Raw genomic sequence first — 13,778 nt, 5'->3', positions numbered from 1 at the left:
CAGAAAAGCAGTTTAAAAGAATGAGTCTCTTGTTGCAGATTCAGGTTAGAAAAGAAAGGTATATAATTAAGGAAGGTGGAATTTGCCCTGAGATCTGGTGTCCCTCTGGTAGCTGTGGAAGTGAGGAAATTTATGTTCATCTTTACAAGCGCTGTCAGTGTTCAGGCTTCTGTGGTATCCCCCCCTTTTTTTTAAGACACCACGTTATGAACAGTGAGATGGAGCACATGCATCAATGTTGGTGCACAGCCACCGCCTTTTACAGACAGATGTTAGAGAAACTGTAATTCTTTTGAAAGCTGTTTCGAGGAATGTGCCCAGTGAGGTCAGCCATCTGTAAGAAGCACCTCTTGGTCTCTGTCCCCTGCAGCAGTGAGGCCTATTTTGACAGAATGAATTACCATACGCCACAGAAAGAAAAGGGATTGGTCATTGTTTCTTAAGAAGTAATGAGTTAACAGATGAGATAAAGCAAAAAAAAATTAAGTATCTAACTTCAGGGTTTTTTTTATTTCTGGCAACCATAAACTGTGACATTTGATGATGTAGATCATTATCACCCCATCTGTTAATATAAGAAGGTAAACTTGCATACTTATTTGAACAAGTAGAGCAGAAAACCAGCAAGTTTATAGCAAAGTGGATCTTATGCCCCCAAATAAATGTGAGGCAAATGTTTTCTGTTCTTATGCTAATGTCCTCAATTAAGGACTATTTGTGATTCCTGTTCAATATGGCTAATTGATAGTATCCATGTTACCAGTAACAAGAGTGTGTGTTTGGTCTCCCTTGCGCTGTCTTAATTTGCTATGAAAGGCTATCCATAATAATATCCTATAACCTTGCATACTGTTGTGGCATCCCTAATGAAGTCTTTAATGTACTATAGCTTGCTTGGTCGCTGTCAAAACATATTGCCAACTTCCTGTAACTGTACAAAGTTCAACAGGATGCTTTTAGTTCTTCTGAAATGTTGAAATATTTATTGGTGAAGAAGATCCCCAAAGATCAAAATACAGAGTATAACTAGGGAAGAAAAAGAATGAGATAATGGTATGATTTCAAATTTTATTTAGCAGCATATAACTGAGATGTTTGCATCTATTCCATTAATTGTATCCTCACCCCTGATGTTTATTCTTGCATTATTTCTTTGCTGAAAGATAAACAAAAAAGTGGCTTGTTTTACTGCTAATGGGAAAGGAAGGTTCTGATTCTGCTCCTCATCTTAGCCCTCTGAATGACAATAATTTGTGCCTACATGGGTCCTTTGATCTATGGCAATGGATGCAGGGTGGGGGGGGGAGGTTACAAAATTGCCAGGGGGGAAAGGTAGGTAGGGAAAATATCCACTTCCACTCATCAAATATTCATACACTTCAACTTATTATTGTCAGAACAGATCCTGATAATAACTGAACTATAGCATTTTGTATCAGCTAGAGTTCTGAGCTGACTTTAACAGAAAACCCATGCAGAGTGCATTACAGTAGTCTAGCCTAGTCATAGCATGGATCCTTGTGGCAAAATTGGCTAAGTCGAGGTGGGGAGCCATCTTCTGGGTCAGTTTCTCTGCAAAGCCTTCCTTGGTGGTCCCCCATCCAAGTACCAACCCTGCTTAGCTTCTGAGATCCAACGAGATTGGGCCATAGTGTGCCACCTTCCCTCCCCTGGCTGTTTTATGCATTGTCATCACAGGCTGTATGGAATAACGCTGTCTCTTCTATTGGATGATGATGTGTGGGTGCACAGTCTTTACATGGTAAGTGAAATGGGGGTAGGGGTACTTCATCTTCTTAGGCTGAAGGTATTTGTACCAAGTAATTGTACTAATTCAGTTGTGACTTATAGCACTGTAACAACTTAGAGCCTGGAACTCTGTCAGATACTAGATATACTAGATTTTTAAATGGGAGAGTGCTGTAAGAATGATTGTCTAGATACTGTGAAATAAGGCCTAACCAGTTTAGTTTGTGGTCCTTGGATGACTGGTGTCATATAGTGGAGAACTAAATAGATTTATTGTGTTCTGTTTTTCTCCTCATGCAAACCCCTCTGTGCCAGAGATGATTATGGGGTTTGGATCAGTCAGCATCTCATAGGTAAGGTTGCCTGCTGGCCTGAAGAAAAATGTCCTATCCCTTTTCTTTAAAAAGACTGAATATATGGAAATGGCCAGTTGCAGCTTTGCATCGCATGAAGATAAATAATGTCCCATTAAGTCTTGATTAAAGCACAGGAGGTTTTTCTCATGGCCAGTTGGCAACCCTAAAGCCTTGTGGCACTACCAGGCCTCAGTGAATTGGATGTCTAGAGATATCAGCTGGGTAACTCTAGAGGGGGCCGTTTTTTCCATTGACTATTGTCATTTTAAAGAAGAGAGAAGAAGAGTTGTTTTTTATATGCAATTTTCTCTACCACTTAAGGAAGAATCAGACCAGCATATAATCACCTTCCCTTCCCCTCCCTCAACAGACACCCTGTGAGATAGGTGGGGCTGAGAGAGTCTGAAGAGAGCTTGGAAAGAAGGCAGTTAAGGGGAGACATGATAGAGGTCTATAATGCATAGTTAAATTGTGGAACTCCCTGCCCCAGGATGTGGTGATGGCTTCCACCTTGGAAGGCTTTAAGAGGGGAGTGGACATGTTCGTGGAGGAGAGGGATATTCATGGCTACTAGTTAAAATGGATACTGGTCATGGTGCATACCTGTTCTCTCCAGGATCAGAGGAGCATGCCCATTATTATGTGAGGTGCTGTGGAATGCAGGCAGTAGAATGCTGCTGCAGTCGTCTTGTTTGTGGGTTTCCTAGAAGCACCTGGTCGGCCACTGTGTGAACAGACTGCTGGACTTGATGGGCCTTCCTCTGATCCAGCATGGCTTTTCTTAGAGCTGTGACTACCCCAAGGTCACCCTGCTGGCTTCATGTGTAGGAGCAGGGAAACTAACCCAGTTCTCCAGATTAGCATCCACCACTCATGTGGAGGAGTGATGAATTAAGCCCGGTTCTCCAGATCAGAGTCCATCACTACACCATGCTGGCTGGAAAAAACAACGAAAGGTGGTAATGGCAATAGTCTGCACTTTTGGATGATGTTTGTTTGGGTGCAACATTTTCAAAAACCTTTCTTGAACACTGTGTATTTATATGGCCAGGAGGGGAGAGATGTGTGGTATAATGGTTATAATCCTGGGTTAATTCCTGCTTGCTGTGAAACTTGTTGGTTGAGCTTGGGCTAGTCAGTCTGTCAGGGTTGCTGTGAGAATAAAATGCAGGAGGGGAAACCCATGTATGCCTCCATGGTCTTCTTGGAGGAAGAGTGGGGGGAAATTTGCTCCAAATAATGTATTATGAGCACCCAAGAACCAGAGACAGTGCTTTTCAGTGTAATCCACTTTAAATCCCATGAAATAAAAAAGGTAAAAGGTAAAGGTCCCCTGTGCAAGCACCGGGTTATTCCTGACCCATGGAGTGACATCACATCCTGACATTTATTAGGCAGACTTTGTTTATGGGGTGGTTTGCCAGTGCCTTCCCCAGTCATCTTCCCTTTACCCCCAGCAAGCTGGGTACTTATTTTACCGACCTTGGAAGGATGGAAGGCTGAGTCAACCTTGAGATGGCTACCTGAAACCAACTTCCGTTGGGATCAAACTCAGGTTGTGAGCAGAGCTTGGACTGCAGTACTGCAGCTTACCACTCTGTGTCACGGGCTCTAGCCCATGAAGTAAGGCAGACTATAAACAATGTAAATAAATAAATAAATTGCTAGGGTGCATAAAGTCAGTGATTTAAAAAAATAGATTTTCATGTTAGAGACATTTTAACTTATAAACTCCTCTTAAAATATTAAATGGGTTCATGTAACACAATAGTTTGCTTCTGTTACGATTAGGGCTGCGCATATTGATATACCCTAAACAAAAATAAACCCAAAATTAGCTGTTTCGGCAATATTGGGGTTTTGGGTTGACTGAATACCAAAACCTGGGAATCTGCCCGAAGCCGAATATGCGATTCCTGAAAAGCTGAATTATTATTAGGTTAGGATTGCTGTGTAAATTATCTAAAAAAAAGGTCATTGATGTAATTAAAAAAATAGTAAAAATATTTAAGAAAATGTATAGTGAGGTTATATAACCTTTTGAGGTTATATAAAGCTCCTATTTGCATCTAAAAATCAGTGTTTTTCTGGTTACAGCAATTTAGTATATACTTTCATGTGATTGATTGATTGTATATACTTTCATGTACTAATAAGTAAGTAATAAATTTTAAAAATTTAAATCATTTCAATTAATCCACACAGTAAGTTGCTTGAGCCCATTGCTGAATATTCAGGTTTTGTGTAGGTTAGCTTCCTGCCATCTGCCCATGATAAATAAGCCATCCATAAAAGATCTTTGATTGCTGCTACATCTTCTAAAAATTCATGGATTCATTTAACTGCTGTTTCTTGTACTGGAGGTCAGCTGATTTGCCAGTGTTCTAAACTAGCAGGAAGATATTTCTTTTCAGCTGAATTTTTATGTCCAATGTTTTGGCATTTTTATTGGAATATTTTATTTGTATTTTTGTAATTTAACATCATGACTTCTTCCATATTGTGACGACCTTCAGCTATAAAGAATAAACTTGACTCTTCTTGACAAGCAATCTTACCATTATTACCCCATTTGCAGTGATATTGTTTTATTCATGTTACTCTTATTCTCCCTTGATAATAGCAATGGCTTTTCTTTTCTACCTTTATTCATCAAAGCTGCAGATTGCTCGCAAGCACCTTGGGCAAACTGCTCACTTAAGCTACCCACCTTTCTTAACTCCTCTTCTAAGTTGCATTGCATTGTGCCTGGTCAGAAAAAGGTGGTAATATAAATATTTAAAATAAATAATAGACATATTGTAGTCCAAAATCCACACTGAGAGTTACATCTCTGTGTAAATGCTAGACTTTACAAAAGCAACCTGTGCTCTTAATGTGCCACCAGGAATATGCAAGAAAGAGAGAAGTCAGCATGAAGAAATGGAGCCCGCTGCCAGCATCTTGCCCAGGGCCCCCAAATAGCTGGAGTCAGACCCCATTCTTCTGAAATCTAAAAGTTCTTTGCTTTTTTAATTCAGTTGTGCTCTGGATCTGCTGAATCCATTTTATTCAGTGTCTTGAGAGGGAGGAGGGAAATGCCCTACTCCTAAATAATAGTTGGACTCCAGGGTGTTCAAGATTAATGTTTTCAGACTATCACTCTTCCCATTGTGTTAGATACTACAGAAAAGAGGGCTTTAAAATATGTAATAGTGAACAAGAGGTTTGTATCATTTGCATTAAACGCATCAGGATATGCTTCACTTACTTGCTAATTTCTATTCTTTTCTTTTTTTAAAACTGTAGGCTAATAATGCAAACAGTAGTCGTACTTAATCTGGTATGTTCACTGAATTTATTTAGTGAAAACATCCTGATTTCAGGTTTTAACTTTATCAAGAGAGCATTAATTCCCTTATATATGGGGTAGATTTGAGTCCAGTAGCGCCGTAGAGACTCAAAGCTCGCTTTGTCAGATACAAGTAGGAATGGAGACTCCTGTCCTTATATCCTGGTCAGAAGGTGGGAGGCGTGTGGCAAAAAAAAGAAGTCAGGATGCAGAGGTCCAATAAAATATAATTAGCTTGATTAGAACAGGGGAGAAACACTTAAGGGCAGGAAAACAGCATCTCTCATGAGATAAGAATTCTATGTCCCTATTCAGCCCAGGGGGTGTTCATTGTTCTGAATTACACCCCGAAAATCTTGCTGGTTTCTAAGGTTTTCCTGGACTCAAATCTAGCTCTTCTACTGCAGACCAACATGGCTACCTTCCGAAACTATCTTATATACATGGAACATGTACATAGATTTAAATATCCTGATCCTGTTTGCATGCACTTTTACAACTTGCATTAGGTGATTCTTAAACACGTTGGCCCGAATTTTCCAGAAACCTGCTATGACTGCACCTGCTCACATCTCTGCACAACACTTCAAACCCTGTTTGTTCATCTGATGATTGCTAACATTTCTTATGGTTCAGAAATGTGAAAGATGAAAGTCCTTAGGAGGCCAAGAAGGGGCTGCGCCAGCATTCATGTCCAGGGTGGCATGGATGCCTGTGAGGGGACCCAGATGTCATCCTCCTGGTGGTGCTGCAGCAGCAGCGCCACCTAGGGTCCCTGGCTGAGCCTCCCACCATCATCCCACCAGCGCAAAGCCCCGTGCCGGCGTCCCAGGGGGCCAGTATGCTATCTAAAACAACAGTGTTGCTGCACCAGCTTTTTGCTGGCACAGCCTCACTGTTTTCAGTGGGGCAAAATGCCCCATTTTCAAAGAAAAAAACATTTTAAAGGCTTTAAAAAAATTTTTTGGCAGACATTAGGGAAACATTTTTTACAGTGAGAGTAGTTCAGTAGTGGAATCAGCTACCTAGGGAGGTGATGAGCTCCTACTCCCTGGCAGTCTTTAAGCAGAGGCTGGACAAATGCTTGTCAGGGACTCTCTAGGCTGATCCGGCATTGAGCAGGGGGTTGGACTAGATGGCCTGTATGGCCCAACTCTATGATTCTTTTATTCTATTATTGCAAATTTTAAGGAGCATCTGAAAAAACTGATATCACAAATATTTGTACAGTAGAGGGGTAATAGTCCTATTTTAATATGCAAAACCAGAATTCATTAACTATTGTTAAGCCACTTTTTGAAATGAATGTGAGTTTAATTTTCAGAACATTGCTTCAGGCAGTGGTTTGACATTTTCATGAAATCTGATTGGTTTTCAGTGTTATGCTGAGAAATGGCATTACTGAAAGAAAACACCATAAAGCTCAGCCAGCAAAAATAAGAAAAAAAGGCATTGATATTGGGTAAAACAGGTATCATGTTATATATTTCTCTCAGTCCTGCTAGGAGGAATCCACACGAATACCAATGTTTGTGCTGCAGGCCCATTGCCCCATTTCAACCTGCTGTCTAATTAGTCAGCCATTGACTAATTGTGTCCAGGCAGGAGGGCAGCCTCTTCTACCGGTGTCAAACTGGAAATCAGCAAGAAGGAAGCAGTCCAGGGGCTGTGCACACGGATGGTTTGTTCAGGGCCAACTCCATTATGTTATTAAACCAAATTCTTAGTAAAAATGGTACAGATGGGATTGGTTTCACTGGTATTCTTAGGGTAATGAAGTATAGAAATGAAATTAACTTCAAACACAGCCTTTCAAAGTCTGTGACAAAATATTTTGAAAAATATTTTGATGATTTTCACATTTAAATGATGAGAATATTGCAAGACTCCAGTTCGAACATCCAAAGTTTAGAATCTTTCATGAGTACTACATTGGCTAGGTATTATTTTGAATCTGTGACTTTGGGCTTCATTAATGAATAAAGATGATAATTCATTCTCAGTAGCTGTTAGAATGCAAGAGTATGCAAACATGATCTCTGAAATGGACATTGGAATATGTCTTCAGAGACGACAACAGCACTGATAGAGAAAAATCACAATAAGGTTACCCTGTGAAAGGCACAGGGTGTGGACAATCATTCAAACCTTTGGAATTAATTCATTACAAAATAACTTCCATGGGTCAGAGCAAGCTGTCTTTTTCTGCCCAAAATTTGGATGAGTGTTAATGTTAGTTAGTATAGAGGTACATCTGGGGGGTGGGTGTTAGTCTTTTATCCCAAAGAACTTATATCTGGGTTGGCAGTAGTGTATCTGGTAAGGATACATGACAGGTTTGCCCTTGCTGGATAGATCTGAATGTTAATGTTGTTGGAATATCAAAAATGCATATTTTACTGCATTGGGGCCAATGTTTTCTGTGAGACATACTAGATATGTCTTGACTTCTGTTACTTGTATCTTGCTCTGTCAAGTACTGTGACGAAAGCTGATTAAACACATTTTAAATTATTTTATGCAGTTTCATCTGTGTATTAAATATGTTTCACACTGCTTCTTAAAATCAACCTGAATAAGAATGATCCTAGCAATGGGAACTATTTTTAGAAACCTTTAAAGACGTTGCCTTTACTGTAACTTCTATAGAAGGTATAAGAAACATTAAAAAGTTTGTTTCAGCTGATCAACATTTTGGTGAGTGAAATACAATTTATGTTAAAACAATCCTAGGTCCTTCGTAAGATCATTTATAGGTCTTTTATGTTTCATTTGCCGTCACCCCTCCAATGACTTTGGGTCTTTGTGTTGATTATGCATGCCGTTTCCGACCGTTAGAGGTTGCCTCATCCTCCCCTTGCCATTCCTCATGTTTTGCCTGTGTTTTCAAATTTGAGATAAAGCAGGTCTCTGAAAACGCAGGCAAAATGCGGAAAAAGACAGGGGGAGAGTGAAGCGACCTCTGATGGTTGGAAATGGCATGCATAATTCAAAGACCACAAGTCATTGAAGAGGTGACAGCGAGTGAAACAGCCATGCATAAAAGACCATTGATACCTATATTTGCAGAGTAAAATACAACTTTTAAATAGCCTTGTTTTATGATTTTGGGCTTCTATATTGGAGTCAATAAGAGCTATATTTTAAAACAATGTAATTATCTGATATTTTGGAAGTACAGGCTGTGCTTAAGGGGATGCTTCACTTGAGTGAGGAAATCATTGCTTTGGCTGTGGCTGTACTGCAAGAGATGGAGGTGAATATCTTTTTAGTTTATTGCTCATTTACAAGTTGATGGAGAAATGGCCTTCATCCAAATGTCACTTTTTTTTCCTTTGAAGAAATTTTTGTAACACTTGTTGAAGTGCTTATGGCACCTTTACCCTTTGATTGCTTTTGATAGTTGTCTAGTTTTCTGTTCAGCATACTTGTTTCTTGGGGGTGGGGGGATGGAACAATTTAAAATGTACAAACTGTCATGTTGTAAAATAGTCTCTAAAAGCAGATTTCATCTATTTTGATTTAGTTTTTACCAAATGCAATAAGAAAGGATGCAGTTTTGCACATTTCCCATGACCTTTGTGTGCGCATGTCATATACTCAAATGTATAGATTAGGTAAACAGTAGTAATGATTTCATTTTGCACATAATTGTGTTTGTGTATTTTTTACTTTTAAAGCTCCAGCTTAGAGAATATTATGTTTAGGTCTCCTTGAAATTAATGGGACTTGAACTAATCATGATTAGTCCCGTTGATTTCAATGGTGACTAACATCCTCTACGTCAAGGTAATTGTTATTTATCACTAGTCAGTAGGACTAGAATTAAGTCATGGTTTTCTACACTCTTTTACAGACTGCTGCCATTATAGGCTCTCTCCTCCAAGGAGAGAATTATATGATAAACCTCAGGCTATACATACAAAGTTCTCAAGACTTGAGGAGTCTTCTGCTCAAAAGGTTTCACTTTCATTTTTACTGCTTGCCCCTCCTTTAGGGTTTCCAACCAACAGGTACTAGCTGGAGATCTCCTGCTATTACAGCTGTTCTCCAGCCGATAGAGATCAGTTTATCTGGAGAAAATGGCTGCTTTGGCAATTGCACTCTATGGCATTGAAGTCCTTCCCCTCCCCAAACCCCGCCCTCGTCATGCTGTGTCCCCCAAACCTCCCACCAGTGGTTAAGAGGGACCTGAAAAACCTCCCCTCCCTCCTCACACATAACTCCTTGTGCAGATATATTCCACTCCAAACAATGTTCTGTTCATTGAACTTGCTGAAACTTAAGGGGTAGGGGGTTGACTCTGTGTACCTAGATTTGCAAAGGAACAATGGGATTAAGGACTTTTTCTCAACCCTGTATGTTTATTTTATAACATTTTTGCAATGCAGAAGAGGTATGTTATCTCTGCAGATGCAAATTCACAGTTTTGAGAACTGCAAAACCAAGCATCTGTGATAATATCTTCTAGATAGAAAAATTGCCTCAAATCGTCTTATAAAAACCTCTGGAAGAGCATGATGTTGTGATTGGATTAATGGAATTCATTTATCCAGAAATTTAAACATTGCATGAATATACAACCTCATGTTACAGAATTAAAAGCTAATCCTTAATTTCATGATGAATAACATTTGGACTATAATGTGTCTTAAATAGAAAACAATCTTTAGATAGATTTTTCCTCAAAAAGCATTTTATTTAAAAAATCCGATTTAAATAAAAAAAATCCGATTTAAGTAAAAAAAATCAGATTTCTTGATTTTAAAAAAGCATTGGTTTTTATCCACCCTGTTATTTATTATAGATTATTTCTGTATATCTGCAATATGAAATGAAAATTTAGTACTACTATATATGTGTTATTATTAGATGTGCTATCTTTTGAGTGGATTGCTTTTCAAATGGGTTTCTAGGACAGAGACTGCGCTGCGAGACAAGCAGAAGGTGATTCTTCCTATAGTGTTAGGAACATGAGATATTCATGATAAAAACCATCAGTCTTTGCGTCTTCTCATCCCTCGAGATGATTCTGCATTTACTGTATTCTCATTTAATTAGGAATATTGTCGGCACTCTCCGTCTCCATGGTGATGGCATAATAGCTAATGCTTCGTGAATACTATTATTTGAGAATTTAACTTCTTTTAAAAAAAAGTGTTCAAAAAAGCCCCCTGGGGCAAAAACCCTATCATAATGATTTTTTTCACAACCTAACCCCCCCCCCCAGTCCATTAATGCTGTTGCTTTGGTAACATTTTAGGGCTTCTTCCTATGAAGGGCCCCTATGAACATAATGATGTTCCTTGTGGTCACATACGTTCCTTGAATTGGATATGGCTATGTGAGGGCGTCAACAGACTTTTTATAACCATTTACTCTGAACTGGGGAGAGTAACATTTTCACTAACCAGGCCGCACTCCCTGATCTGCCCCTTGGAGATGGCCGTTCCATTGGCAGCTTTCACCTAGATCCTGCCGTGATTGATGAAGTTGCTCATGATGCTCATTAAGCTACACAACTGAATAAATCCATTTTGTTTAAATTAGGCAACTAATTCAATTGGATCAGGAGGGGAAGCACGGGCCAAGCTGCTCCAGTATCAGAGACATGTTCCCTCTTCCCCATTGCAAATGTGATAAAGCCCTTTTGCAAACAGGGCAGCCTAGCCTCCAGAGAGAGTGGGGGAACAACTGGACCCCAGCTCTCATTTCCCACAGCTGTTCTGAGTGGTGGCAGGAGCGAATTTTTTTAAAAGGCCATTGCCCTGCAGTCATGATGTCACCTCTGGGGGAACCCGGAAGTTACCTCCCTATGTTGCTGACAGCAGCTCCCTCATTCCCCCTATGACGCACCCCCTTTTTACCCCCCTTTAATAACCCACTCTCTCAGCCTGGCTGTGTATGCTGAGGGGAAAACACTAGCCTGAGTGTATTTGTGAAGATATTGTTTTGCTCCTCCTCCAGTCCAACACCAGTATTGGCCTCAGAGAGAAATTTGACACAAGAGGCTTCTTAACTTTAACAAACAGAACAGGGGAATTTATTGAACAGTATTTACAAGATGGATTTTTTATGAAAAGGCAGAATTGGAGGGAAAACTCAAAATCACATGTATGTACACAAGATTCTTCCAGAGAGATAGCTTAGTTCAGATGTTAAGATGTCTTTAGCTTAGATTTTTTCACAAGTTACAGTATGTTCCTTCAGTTCTTAGTTACAAGCTTAGTTCTGTCCCTCAGAACTCTCACAGATTCAGTTCCACAGACTCTGTTCCCAGCCTAGCTAACAGGAGTGAAGGGACTTTGAATCCCTTTCTTCTCCGAGAACTTCCAGAAGTATGGGGAAATATCCAAAATCCCTCTTCCAGTTCTCACTAGGGCTGTTGAAAAAAAATTCGGTATAGTTCGGCTTCGGCAAAATTCGGCCTGAAGTCCGAACTCCCCCGGGCCGTGCCGAAGTCCGAACTCCCCCGCTTCGAATCCCCAGAAATTCGGGGGGATCCGGAGTTCGGGGGAAAATTCGGCCCCCCGTGCGCCTTCAGGGAAGCCCCCTGAAGGCATGCGGGGCGCTTTTTAAACAAGCCCCTCTGCGCTGTCTGGGCAGGCAGCGCAGAGGGTTTCCAGACCCCCCCCCGCCCTGCTGGGAGTCCCGGCAGGGCTGGCGGGGGGCTGGCAAGACCCCCTGTTCTGTCTGCGCAGACAGCGCAGAGGGGCTTGCCAGCCCCCTGCCAGCCCTGCTGGGAGTCCCAGCAGGGCTGAAGGGGGGCTTTAAATAGATTTGTGCCTCCCGGCCGGCTGTGCCTGCTAAAAAGCTGGCATACCCGGGGTGAAAGGGGACAGGAGGCTGCCTACAGGCAGCCCCACCCCCCAAAACAGCCAGGGAACGCCCCTGGGATGCCGGACCGCTCCCCAGAATGCCGGCGCGGGCCTTTACGCCAGTGGGCACAAGGCCCCATTGACGTCCCAGGGTGGCGCTACTGTGGCAGAGCCAGGAGACTGGCGTCCAGGTCTCCCCACCAGCATTGGGGCCACTTACGTTGGCATAAGTAGCCTGGATACTGGCATGGGGGCCCCCAATGCCGGCACAGCCCCTTCCTGGCCTCCTGAGGACTTTCATCCTCAGAAGTCAGTAATGCGCTGTCAATCTCCTTCTGTCTTCTTGGCTAGGAATACAATCCTTTCCTTTCCTTTATCCCTTAGAAGCTCCTTGATCCATTGATTTTGAGCAGCATGGAATACAATCAGTAGGACTAGGATTACAGAACTGGAAATGGTGGGAGTGAAAAGCTTTTCTAAGACCTGACATAATATAACAAAGAATGAGATTACAAAATAGAGAATATTACTATAATAAGAGAGGTGTTAAATTCAATAAATGCAATAGACTAAATGTCTTATAGAAGCAACCTTCTTATTTTCACTGCATTTATTGCTAAGAACAATCTTTAGCAAGTTTACTTCTAAACTCTTAAAACTATTCTGTGGGAGTGTAAACCATGAAATTGCTCCTGAATTATGTATTTGAAACAATGTGTTGTTTTACCTTGGTTTTAATGTTTTATATTGTTGGTAAGTTATGCCTTGTAATACATAGCAGTTATGATGAAATAATTGGTGTAAAGAGAAAACAGTTCCATTATATTCTTGTTTTAGAATGAAGATAAAATTCCATTTAATTCATGTCTTGAATAATAAATTCAATTCCATCTGTATGGATTATGTTGCAGTATATATTTAACAAGAAAAAGCCCAATTGAATCTTCTGTGTTGCATTTCATTTGTGTGGTGAAATTTATGTATTTCATTCCTGAAGAGGAGTCATAGTAGTTTGTTTTAGAAAGGGAGCCCTGTGGCACTTTCCAATTAGCAGTTGCATTGTAACTTGAATTATTTTAATAATTTAATTGTTGATCCAATTTGGAAAGTCATCACTTTTCTAGCAAATTCAGTATGTACCTTAATGGGAAGTTTCCCAGAGAGTATAATGTGCTCACATTTAGTTTCAAAAGCGGAAACTTCTCTGCAGTGAGTGGGTTAGTTAAAAGGAAGTTTAAAAAGCAGTCAGTGGAGTCACATTTCTTCAGGCCAGAAGAAGATTATTTAAAAACACAACATGACAACTTCAGCTAAAAACCATAGTGCAAGTCAGTAAATATACAAACATGTACAAGAGGATGTCATTATAGTTAACAAGCAGAACCAAGGAAACTCTGTTCAAAGCAAGAAGATTTGTTTATCTTTGCCCAAATGAGGAGAATGAAAAGGAACTGGCCAAAAAAAGTATGTTGGCGATAAGACTAAAGAAAAAGACAGACAGACAGACAGACAGAAATTTGGGGA

This window comes from Euleptes europaea, chromosome 8 (genome assembly GCF_029931775.1).
Source record: "Euleptes europaea isolate rEulEur1 chromosome 8, rEulEur1.hap1, whole genome shotgun sequence".
NCBI lineage: Eukaryota > Metazoa > Chordata > Lepidosauria > Squamata > Sphaerodactylidae > Euleptes > Euleptes europaea.
Note: the sequence above shows the minus strand (reverse complement) of the source record.